General features: G+C 43.8%; 1 pseudogene; it reads left to right on the top strand.

The window, feature by feature from the left end:
* Window positions 1–9303: 9303 nt before the first annotated feature.
* LOC122750138 lies at window positions 9304–10471 on the top strand (annotated as a pseudogene).
* Window positions 10472–12086: the final 1615 nt, after the last annotated feature.

Below are 12086 nucleotides of genomic sequence, written 5' to 3'. Positions count from 1 at the left end.
TTAATGAAACAGCTCTCAGAAATTAGCTTGAACCTAAAACCACATCCCTTGGACTAATAATATTTAAGGGATCAGCAGATAGATATAATTCTAGGCTCTCTCTGAGGAAAGCAGAGTGGCCAAGCTTCTGACCCCAAGCTCTTGCTTCCCCTCCTGGCAGGAAACAAAGTCTCCCTTGGATAAACATGGTAGGGGCAGGAAGAAGAGACTAGAGATATTTATTCTGCCTCCCTTCAAGTCATACAATAACATCACCATCCTACATGTGGGAGAGAGCCCTCACTAGATAGAACTAGCATTTATTAATGGCTTACTATGTGCCTGGAATTGTGCTAAGTGCTGGGGATACAAATATAAGCAAACAAAACAGCTCCTGCCCTTAAGGAACTTACAATCTAATGGGAAGATAATACATAAAGGTGGCAGGGAAAGGTACTTACAAGAGGGTATGGCAAGGCGGGGATAAGGATGGAGCCCAAACTTCCAGTAGAGTGAAGATGGTTGGATAGAAGGAACATGGTGAGGTCCGGGTGTTCAGTTAACAGACAAGGGTTGACATCTAAGTTTCTTTAGAAACACTGGGTAAGTGTCTTTAAATTTCAGTTTCTGCATCTGTAAAATGGGGGTAATGATAGTTATGATATCTATCAAGAGCTAAAAGGGGCCTTTCAGGGCAAATTCAAATTATTCCTGTTACAGAGGAGAAAACTGAGGGCCAGACAAGGGAGTGATGTTCCACTATATCACTTTCTAGGGTTATCATTAGGAAAGCATTTTCAGTAAGCAAATGTGAGCTATCATCATTATTAGAAGTCAATGTCGGGGGCAGCTAGGTGGCGCAGTGGATAGAGCACCGGCCCTGGAGTCAGGAGTACCTGGGTTCAAATCCGGCCTCAGACACTTAACACTTACTAGCTGTGTGACCCTGGGCAGGTCACTTAACCCCAATTGCCTCACTAAAAAAAAAAAAAAAAAAAAAAAGAAGTCAATGTCATATGGGGCAGCTAGGTGGCGCAGTGGATAGAGCACTGGCCCTGGAGTCAGGAGTACCTGAGTTTAAATCCAACCTCAGACACTTGACACTTACTAGCTGTGTGACCCTGGGCAAGTCACTTAACCCCAATTGCCTCACCGAAAGAAAGAAAGAAAGAAAGAAAGAAAGAAAGAAAGAAAGAAAGAAAGAAAGAAAGAAAGAAAGAAAGAAAGAAAGATAATGTCGGGGCAGCTAGGTGACGTAGTGGATAAAGCACCAACCCTGGATTCAGGAGGACCTGAGTTTAAATCCAGCCCCAGACACTTGACACTTACTAGTGGTGTGACCCTGGGCAAGTCACTTAACTCTCATTGCCCTGCAAAAAAGAAAAAAAAATTAAGAAAGGCAATGTAATGCATTGGATAGAAAGCCAGGAGGACCTAAGTTCACATACTAGCTATGTGACCTTGGGCCATTCACAATCTCTCAGTGAAATCTCTAAGACCACAACAGATGGTGCTGGCCTGAATTGTTAGGAGGGCCCTCCCCTAGGAGGAACCTTCATGAAATCATAGGTCTAATCCCTACCCACAGACTAGTATCATTATTAGAACCCATCCTTTCATATACTAAGCTTAAGTTTATCTTCTTGGGCAATTGCTAAGTGGGGAGAGGATGGCCCTTTCCTAGCCTGATTGGGTCAGGAAGTTTTGCATTAGGACCTGGTTTTGAGAAGAAGCCAACAGAACCAAATTCCCTTTGGGGGTGGCGCTCATTAGGCAAGGAGAACTGAGGGAGACTGAGGATTCATGTATAGTAAAGGGATTTGCCAATGAAGGCTGAGTTCTCAAAAGATGCTGGTATGCATGCCTGATGTCAACTCACATGGCATCCTGGTGGGCCTGCTTCAGGTGGAGGGGCCGCTCCCTCCACTTTAGAGAATCTGCAAGCATCTTTTGACTGTTTCTTGTCAACTTACTGTGTGCTGATGAAATGCTTTTTAATTGGCAGCTGAACTGGAACTGAGTGTGCATACAAAAGGTTTGAGTGGGTGGTCTCTGTCTCTCTGGCAGCTTTGGAGTGAGGAGGAAGAACTGCTGTGGGCCTCCTGTTGGGAGGGTGGCATCGGGCCCTATCTCCCACCCAGCTGCATATGGCTGTGAACACATGGTGTCTGTTTCTTTTGTCTCCTGTTTCTTATTTCCTCATCTTAGGTAACTCAGAATCTGGAGATGGAGCAGACCAGGGGATGGCTATGTGAGCTTCAAAGGATTGGAAAAGCCATCAGAGGTCTAGCAATTGGAGCTGGTAACAGAGCCAGTGATCAGTCAGCTAAGGCAGACAAGTCCAGTGAGGAGATCTCAAAACAAGAGAATGAGCTACATGACCCAGCCTAATTAAGCAGTGGAGTCACTCATTCATTCATAAGCTATTCCACACTGAGAAGTGACCTTGGTGGGATTTGCTGAAGGCAGAAAGAACTCCTAGGGCCAAGATGTAGACCCCCTCAGAGGACTGTGTATGGAAGCCACTCTAAGTCTGAGTCCATTCTCTTGAGGACTAAATGGGTGTGTAGAAGGGAGAATATGCCTCCTGGTTTGATGGGAATATTGTTGTACTTTGGTCTGTGTCTTTGTTCTACTTTCTTAATAAATTTTAATAAATATCCTTTCATGAAAGCTCATTTCTGGGCAGTTATGTGGCACAGTAGATACAGTGCTGGACCTGGAGTCAGGAAGACTCATCTTCCTGAGTTCAAATCTGGCCTCAGACACTTACTAGCTGTGTGACCCTGGGCAAGTCACTTAATCCCTGTTTGCCTCAATTCCTTATCTGTAAAATGAGCTGGAAAAGGAAATGACAAACCACTTTAGTATCATTGCCAAGAAAACCCCAAATGAGGTCATGAAGAATCAGACATGACTGAGACAACTGAACAATAATAATTTTTTTTTTTGGTGAGGCAACTGGGGTTAAGTGACTTGCCCAGGGTCACACAGCTAGTAAGTGTTAAGTGTCTGAGGCTGGATTTGAACTCAGGTCCTCTTGAATCCAGGGCCAGTGCTCTATCCACTGCACCACCTAGCTGCCCCTGAACAATAATAATTGATGTTCATTTATCTTGGGGAGATGTCATCTGCTTAAGTGATATTGTGGAACACATAAGTAGAGTATTAGAAGCCACAACCCCTCAGTATTACCCATAGATATAGTCATTGCCCTCTGGGAGAGTAAGCCCAGAGCTTCTGTTACATTTGCACAACAACTTTGTGCTAAATATGGGTTTATATGTGTCTCTGTGTGACTATATGTGTGTGTGTGTGCGTGTGTGTGTGCATGTGTGTACCCATGTGCTGGCTCACCTTTGCACCCCTCTGGTGGGTAGAAACAGAAAGACATTTTCTCCCTACTGCCTCAGACTGGTCTTTGCATTCTGCTTTCCTCTTCTCAGAGCCAGTCTTTGATGGTGGATAGAGGTAGGTAGGGGAGGGTAAGCTTCCCAGAGCTGGTCCTAAGACACCTGACCCCAGAGTCAAACATCCAAGGGATCATGACCCTGCTCCTCCCTCCCTTCCTATAAAGCAGGGGTTCTTAACTTGCGGGTACATGGAGAAATTTCAGAGGTTGGTGAACTTGGATGGAAAAAAAAAATTACATCTTTTTAATTTTTATTAACCTTTGGTTTCCTTTATAATCCTATTTATTTTATTTTATGCATTTAAAAACCTTAATCTGAGGGGGCGGCTAGGTGGTGCAGTGGATAAAGCACCGGCCCTGGATTCAGGAGTTCCTGAGTTCAAATCAGGCCTCAGACACTTGACACTTACTAGCTGTGTGACCTTGGGCAAGTCACTTAACCCCCATTGCCCCAAAGGAAAAAAAAAAAAGCTAAGCGGCAAAAACCTTAATCTGAGAAGGGATCCATAGCTTTCACCAGACTGCTGAAGGAATCTATGAGACAAAAAAGATTAAGAATTCCTGCTATAAAGAGAGGAGGGAAGGGAAAAGAAAAAAACAAAAAACCAGGCTGTGTTCCCACCCTTGATGACCTGGGTTGTTGGGATTTGGGGACTGGTAGTGGAGGTGGGGGGAAGGTTGAAGAGTGGTGCTTCCTTTCTCTCTTCTCTGTCCCTCCCCCAGAGCTGGTGGGTTGGAGCTGTGGGGGAGACGAGCCATAGCTTTATTAAAAGTGCTTCCTCCTGATGCTGGAAAAAGCAGAGCAGATAAACATCAGCTTTCAGTGGGATGTGGTTCTGATTAGGACAGAACAAGATATCCATGGGAAATGGTTATGAAGGGCCGGCCTGGGGCGAGCAGGCCCCACAGTCCCTGCACAGGCTAAAATCCTCTTGGAATTCTTTCCAAGTAGGAGCTGGGGTTTCTGGGAGGGTCTGTCTTTATTTGCATAGCTATTTGCATATCACTCATTCAGAGCCTGCTCCTGCCTCCCCTCCCCTCCAGCTTCCCCCTGTTAGCCTCTCCAGCTTCAGAGAGAAAGGGGATGGATTGCTCCAGGTCTCACAGTGAGTGACCCTTTCCTATGGAGAGCAACCCATCCAGGTCAGAGCCCACTAGTGGTTGTGATTAGTGGGTAGATCCTTATTTGGCTGGTTGGCAGAAGTCTAATGGGTGGCACAGTGGACTATGGAATAATCTAGTAGAAATAGCCTGCACTTAGCCAAAAGATCTGGGTTTGAATCCAGTGCACAGCTACTTACTACATGTGTGGCAACCTTGGGTAAGTAACTTGACCTCTCTAGGCCAAGGCTTCCTCCTCTAGAAAATGAGATTAGACTAAGGCATTCTTTCCAGCTTTAAATCCTGTGGCCCCCAGAGGAGGATGGGACATTTCCCAGGAGTCTAAGGATACCCTAAACAACCAACAGTCTAGGCCTGTTCTTTACCTTAAAATCTTCATCTCCCTCTGGGCTCTCCCTCCTCCACATGGTCCCCTGGGGACATTGGGAGCCTAACCTCTCCCTTTCCCTACCCCAGAAAGCTCAGACCAAGCCCAGGAAGGAGCTGGGGGAGGAAAACTGGGGGAAGCCAGGAAGGTAGCCTCTGGCCCTTTAACAGCCTCCCATCTCCTCCCCTCTTTCAGAGAAAAGGAGGAGGGAGGGTTGGTCTGAAAAATGAGTGTGTCCCTTTTCCAATTTCTCCACAGCTCCTTCCTTCCAGCCCCGCTCATCTGTTCAGGTGAACCTCAGGCTTGTCATTAAGTTTCTTTCTTTGACACTTCAGCTGCTTCCATGCCTGGGGCACTGCTCCTTTTCTCTCTCTCCCTTCTCAGAGTCCCTCCCCCCCACCCCCTTCCCTTCTTAAGCTTGCCTGAGCAGCCAGCAGCAGGGAGGAGGGAGTGGGGGAGCAGTCAGCATGAAATGGCAATGCAGAACTTTAATTTGAACTCCTTCCTGCTCCCTGGCTCCTTCCATCTAGGGGAGTAGAGGTGAGGAGGAAAAGAACTGAGGAGGAGTCTGTAACTGACTGAGGCTTCCAAGAAAACTGGGGTAGGGTTTAAACTCTTTCCTTGGGAGGCTCAACACTTCTCACTCTACTTGGGTCTTTCCTCAGGCCAAAAGGAACAGGTGGGATGTCTGGGAAGAGAGGCCTGAGCTGGAGAGAAGAAAAGAACCTATATGAAAGTTCCTTGGGAACAGAGACTGGTTGGTTTTTGTTTCTTTGTTTTTTGCCTTCCTTTGTATCTCCAAGGCTTAGCACAATGCCTCGGCATAGTAGATGTTTAATTAAGTCTAGTTGGACCAACTGAATGTCTGTATGCCTAACACAGTACTTCACCACAATACCTGTTGACTGACCCCACTGTCTAATTTTCATTCTTATCTACTTAAAAGAATAGTTCCAGGGCAGCTAGGTGGCGCAGTGGATAGAGCACCGGGCCTGGAGTCAGGAGTACCTGAGTTCAAATTCGGCCTCAGACACTTGACACTTACTAGCTGCGTGACCCTGGCAAGTCACTTAACCCCAATTGCCTCACTTAAAAAAAAAAAAAAAGAATAGTTCTCATTTCTATAGCACAAGCTATTTTCCTTAGAAAAATCCTGGACAATATTATTATCCCCATTTTGCACATGGGGAAACTGAGGCTCAAGAGGTAAGGTGACACCTAAAATCACACAGTTAGTAAGTGCTGGTGCTAGAATTCACCTGGACATCTTATTGAATTGAATTCAACAAACATTAAGTGCCTACTATGTGTCAGGCCTTGGGGCAGATACAAAGATAAGAAATACTTTGACATCTCCTGTAGAAGAAAAGAATAGATCAGCTCACATAGGTTTAATCAGCATCTCTGAGCTAATGACACTCTCTCTTTCTCTCTCTCTCTCTCCAGTTCTAGTTTTTTTTTTTTTTTCCTGAACCCCAGTCAGAAATCATTAAGTGCTGATTGGACATTTCACAATGGATGTCCTATCCACAGTTCAGGCTCTCTCTTGAGATGCTGGTGGACATCTTGAACTCAATGTATCCAAAATAGAACACATTATCTTTCACCCAACCACCCCTCCTCCCAAACCACCCCTCTTCTGAGCTTCACTATTACTGTTGAGGATACTGCCATTTTCTAGTCCCATTGGTTTGCCACCATTGGTGTCATGCTCGATTCCTCTCTCCCCCTTTCTCCTCCCCATGTCCAACTAGTTGCCCTATCTTGCAGTTTCTATCTCTATAACACCTCTCATGTTCTTCTCTTCTTGGTTCACATAGCCACCACTCTAGTTCAGGCCCTCATTACCTCTTGCATGATAAACTATAATAGAACATGGAATATGACAAGTATAGATAGAGGTACAGGTTGTGAAACATCTGAGGAAGGAGAGATCACTTCCAGCTCATGGTGTCCGGGAAGACTTCATGGAAAAGGTGGCATTTGAGCTGAACTTTGGAAGATGACTTGGGTGTAGGGTGGGCATTAGAAGTCAAGGGGGGGGGGCGGCTAGGTGGCACAGTGGATAAAGCACCGGCCCTGAATTCAGGAGTACCTGAGTTCAAATCTGGCCTCAGACACTTGACACTTACTAGCTGTGTGACCCTGGGCAAGTCACTTAACCCCCATTGCCCTGCAAAAGCAAACAAAAAAAAACAACAAAAAGAAGTCAAGGGAGGTGGCAGCTAGGTGGATAAAGCACCTGCCTTGGATTCAGGAGTACCTGAGTTCAAATCTGGCCTCAGACACTTGACACTTACTAGCTGTGTGACCCTGGGCAAGTCACTTAACCCTCATTGCCCCACCAAAAAAAAAAAAAGTCAAGGGAGGTGGGCAGCTAGGTGGTGCAGTGGATAAAGTACTGGCCCTAGATTCAGGAGGACCTGAGTTCAAATCCAGCCTCAGACACTTGACACTAGCTGTGTGACCCTGGGAAAGTAGCTTAACCCTCATTGCCCCACCCAAAAACAAAGAAGAAGTCAAGGAGGGCAGGAAAGGCAGAACAAGGGTTGGAGAATGGGAGTAGTCTGGTTTGAAGTCTATTAGAGGAAATAGTGAAATTATGGAAAGGTAGGTTGATCCAAATCAGAGAGGGCCTCAGATGTTCTGACTGAAGAGTTTGGATTTTATCAATAAACAATGGGGAACAATTGAAAGTTCTTAGATGGAGTTACTGGAGATAAACTTCAATAGTTGAGGTGACAGGAGGTGAATCTGAACTAGAGAGTAGTAGCAGACCTAAGAAGGAGTCAGAAGCTAGAGATAATCATGAGGATAAAATCAGTAGGACTTGATTGAGTATGGAATAAGGGTAAGGAAGAGTCAAAAATGATCTCTAAATTTACTGCTTGGGTGACTGAGTCCTTTTTTCTCCTTTTCTCTTTCCTCCATCACCTCTTCTAGTGATATCTATCACTTAAATATTAATTGTCAAAATTACTATCTCCAGTCCTTGATCTTATTTCTGTTTCTTCTCTCTTCTTTCTTTTCCCCAAGAACCAAAAAGAATTTCTATTTGGCATCTGACTCTCACTAACAGTGAGGAATTATTTGTTGAGATGGAAATGAAGGAAATCTCAAGGGTAATTAACCATTTTGATAAAGAAAGAGAGGAAATTAAAAAAAAAAGAAAGAGAGGAAATCTGGGCAGAGTCTGACATGAATCCTAAATATTGGGAAAACAGATAGGGAGGAACTCATGGAATAAAATGCTTCAGGAGAAATCACCCCAGAAAAGATGAGAAATATTCAAGAATGAAATTCTGGGGGCAGCTAGGTGGCGCAGTGGATAGAGCACCAGCCCTGGATTCAGGAGGACCTGAATTCAGATCCAACCTCAGGCACTTAACACTTATTGGTGTGTGACCCCGGGCAAGTCACTTAACCCCAATTGTCTCACCAAAAAAAAAAAAAAAAGAATGAAATTCTGAAGATACAAAAGAGGAAAAGTGGAATTTGTTTGAAGAAACTGATGTGGATACATAGGGAGCTCACAAACAACTTAGATTTTTAAAAAAATGTATCAGGGTTGGCTAGGTGGCACAGTGGATAGAGCACCGGCCCTGGAGTCAGGAGTCACCTGAGTTCAAATCTGGCCTCAGACACTTAACACTTACTGGCTGTGTGACCCTGGGCAAGTCACTTAACCCCAATTGCTATCACTAAAAAAAAAAATGTATCAAAGATGGAACTTCAGTAATGGATGAGAAATATACAAGAGTAGGACAGCTCTATAAAAAACAATGTCAGAAATGTAAAGCTCAGAATGAGCTGAGGATGATGAGGGAGCTGAGGACAACAAGAAGGACTTTTTACAAAGGTACTATTGGAAGAAAAAAGAAGATCAGAGGAAAGCTAGAGACTTTGGGTTGGAACAGTTGGGATAGTGATAACAACAGAAAGATGGTAGAGCTGGTGAATTCTTTTTTTTTCCTGTTTATAAAGGAGAATGACCTTCACACTGGAAATGACATAACAAAAATGACTAACAGGGAGCTGATACTCAGGACAACTAAGGACATGGTAAGACAGTTGTCCTTGAGGAATTCAAGTCTTCTGGCTGAGAAGAACTATAGCCCCAGGTGCTAGAAGAAGTGGCAGTTGAATCATTGTTACTTAAAGATCATAGAAAAGAAAAGAGAAACCACAAGCTTGGAGAATGGCAACTATCATCCCAATTTTCAAGAATGGAAACTGCAAATTGTAAACTAGTGAGCTTGACTTGGATTCCAGGGAAAGTCCTAGAAAGGGTCATTAAAGAGATGGTCAGGAAGTGGCCATTTCAAAGAGCCAGTATAGCTTCATCAAGATTATTGTAGGCTCTCCACTCTTCTCCCAAGAAGAATTACCAGGACCCACATCCCAGCTGCAGGAGACTGGAGTTAATGTATTTGGCTGAACCTGGTAACCAGGGTTCCATTCACCTCAGGTAGAGTGGATGTTGTGGTCATCAATACCCTTACATCATCCTTAACTACATGGTTTATATGTTCCAATATGAGTCCCCACCCTTCCCCATGGTAAGTTTAAGGGCATCATCAAAGCTGAGAATGGAAAGTTGGTGATCAATGGAAAAACCATTACCATCTTCCAGGCGTGAGATCCCACCAATATTTTTTTTTTTTTTTTTTTTTTAGTGAGGCAATTGGGGTTAAGTGACTTGCCTAGGGTCACACAGCTAGTAAGAGTTAAGTGTCTGAGGCCGGATTTGAACTCAGGTACTCCTGACTCCAGGGCCGGTGCTCTATCCACTGCGCCATCTAGCTGCCCCCCAGATCCCACCAATATTAAGTGGGGAAATTCTGGAGTCACATATACCAAAGAACCCACTGGTGTCTTTACAACCATGGAAAAGCCTGGGGCTCACTTGAAGGGTGGATCTAAGCATGCCATTATCTCTGCTCCTTCTACCGATGCCCTTATGTTTGTGATGGGAGTGAACCATGAGAAATATGATCATTCCTTTAAGACTATCATGTTTTGTAATGTCAAGTAATGCCTCCTGCACTACCAGCTGCTTGGTCCCCCTGGCCAAGGTCATGAAAACTTTTGCATTGTGGATGGACTCATAACCACAACATGTGCCATTACGGCTAACCAGAAGATGGTAGATGGACCCTCTGTCAACTTGTAATGTGATGGGTGTGGCACTGCCCAAAACATCATGCCTGCTTCCACTAGTACTGCTAAGGTTCTAGGTAAGGTCATATCTGAGTTGAATGAGAAGTTAATAGCCATGGCCTTCTGCATTCCTACTCCTAATGTATCTGTTGTGGATCTGACCTACTGCTTGGAGAAATCTGCCAAATATGATGACATCAAGAAAGTGGCAAAGCAAGTATCAGAGGGACCCTTGAAAGGCATCTTGGTCTACACGGAGGACCAGATTGGATCCTGTGACTTTAATGGTGACATCCACTCTTCTGCCTTTAATGTTGGCACTGGTATTGCCCTCAGTGACCATTTTGTCAAGCTCATTTCAGTGTGGCAATGAGTATTGTTATAACAACTGTGTAATAGATCTCATGGTCTACATGGCCTCCAAGAAGTAAAATGGAAAGCCATGGATCTTCATTCTCAGCCAGAAGAGGAGACCCACCACTGGAGAGCACACAACCTTAACCTCTTACCATGCCTTATTTACAGTCCTTGCACCAAAGCACCCCTGTAGTGGGGCAGGGGGAGGGAGGAGAAGAAGAAGAATAGAGCCCTATGTTGTATACCATCAATAAAGTCACCATATTCAGTGCAAAAAAAATATTATATCAGAATAACCTCATTCCTCCCCCCTTTTTATACTACAGGGTAGACCAAAAGTCACAATATTTTAATAACTTTTTGAAAATTATTTTTTCTCTATTTTTCACCATTCATAAGATTTGATTCTTCATTCAATGTAAATTTTCCCCCTATATATACTGTATATGATGCCTTGGTACTATAAATTAAAAACAAAAAACAGAGGAGTTATTAAATATTGAAACCCCTTCATGACTTTTGGCTCACTCTGTATTGCTAAATTGTAGATGGGGGAATAATATGAATATAGTTAGCTATGTTTTTTTGTACCTTTTTTGTTGTTGTTGTTGTTGTTTTTTTGTAGGGCAATGAGGGTTAAGTGACTTGCCCAAGGTCACACAGCTAGTAAGTGTCAAGTGTCTGAGGCTGGATTTGAACTCAGGTCCTCCTGAATCCAAGGCCAGTGCTTTATCCACTGTGCCACCTAGCCGCCCTTTTTGTACCTTTTGATAAAGTTTCTCAAACTATTCTTGTGGAGGCGGTATGGAGAATCATGGATTTAGCAATAATACAATCAAAAGGATTCAGAACCAGTTGCATGGCTGGGCTCAAAAAATAGTTGTTGATGGTTCAATGTCAATATAGCAGAAGATCTCCAGTAGAGTACCCTAGTGAACTGTGTTTGGCCTTGTGCTATTTTACATTTTGTTGCTTAATTAATATCTGATTGATTAACTTGGACAAATGCATAGAAGGCATACTCATTAAATTTGGAAATGACACAAAGCTGGGGGTGGTGGAGATAGTTAACACACTGGATGCCAGAGTCAGGATCCAAAAGGATCTTGATAGACTAGAGAAATGGATCGAACCTAATAAGACAAAACCCCACAGGAATAAATGTAATAAAGCCTTACATCTGAGTATGAAAAATCAATATACCAGAAATAAGATGGAAGAAAAATGGATAGAGAGCTCTTATCCTAAACAAAATCAGGGGGTGGGGGTGGGAGCAGTGCTTTTGGACTGCAAGTTCAATATAAATCAGTAGTGTGATGTAGCAGCTAAATAAAGTTAACGAAGTTCTTGGGTTATATTAAAAGGAGATAGAATTGTGATAGTCCCACTGTGTTCTGCCCTTGTAAGACATCATCTGTGGGTTCAAGTTCTGGGCATCACAATTTAAGGAAGAAATTGATAAGAAGGAGAATGTCCAGAGGACGGTACCCAGGATAGTGAAAGGCATGGATTCCATGCAAATATGAAACTTACTTGCTGGAATTGGGCATGCTCAGTCTAGAGAAAGGCAGGCACAGTGGGACATGATAATTGTCTTCAGGTACTTGAAAGGCTGTCTTGGGAAGGAGGGATTAGTTTTATTCTGTTTGGGTGTCCTCATAGGGCAGAACTGGGAGCAACTGGTGGAAC

This window comes from Dromiciops gliroides, chromosome 3 (genome assembly GCF_019393635.1).
Source record: "Dromiciops gliroides isolate mDroGli1 chromosome 3, mDroGli1.pri, whole genome shotgun sequence".
Taxonomy (NCBI): Eukaryota; Metazoa; Chordata; class Mammalia; order Microbiotheria; family Microbiotheriidae; genus Dromiciops; species Dromiciops gliroides.
Note: the sequence above shows the minus strand (reverse complement) of the source record. Positions and strands in the feature narration are given on the sequence as shown.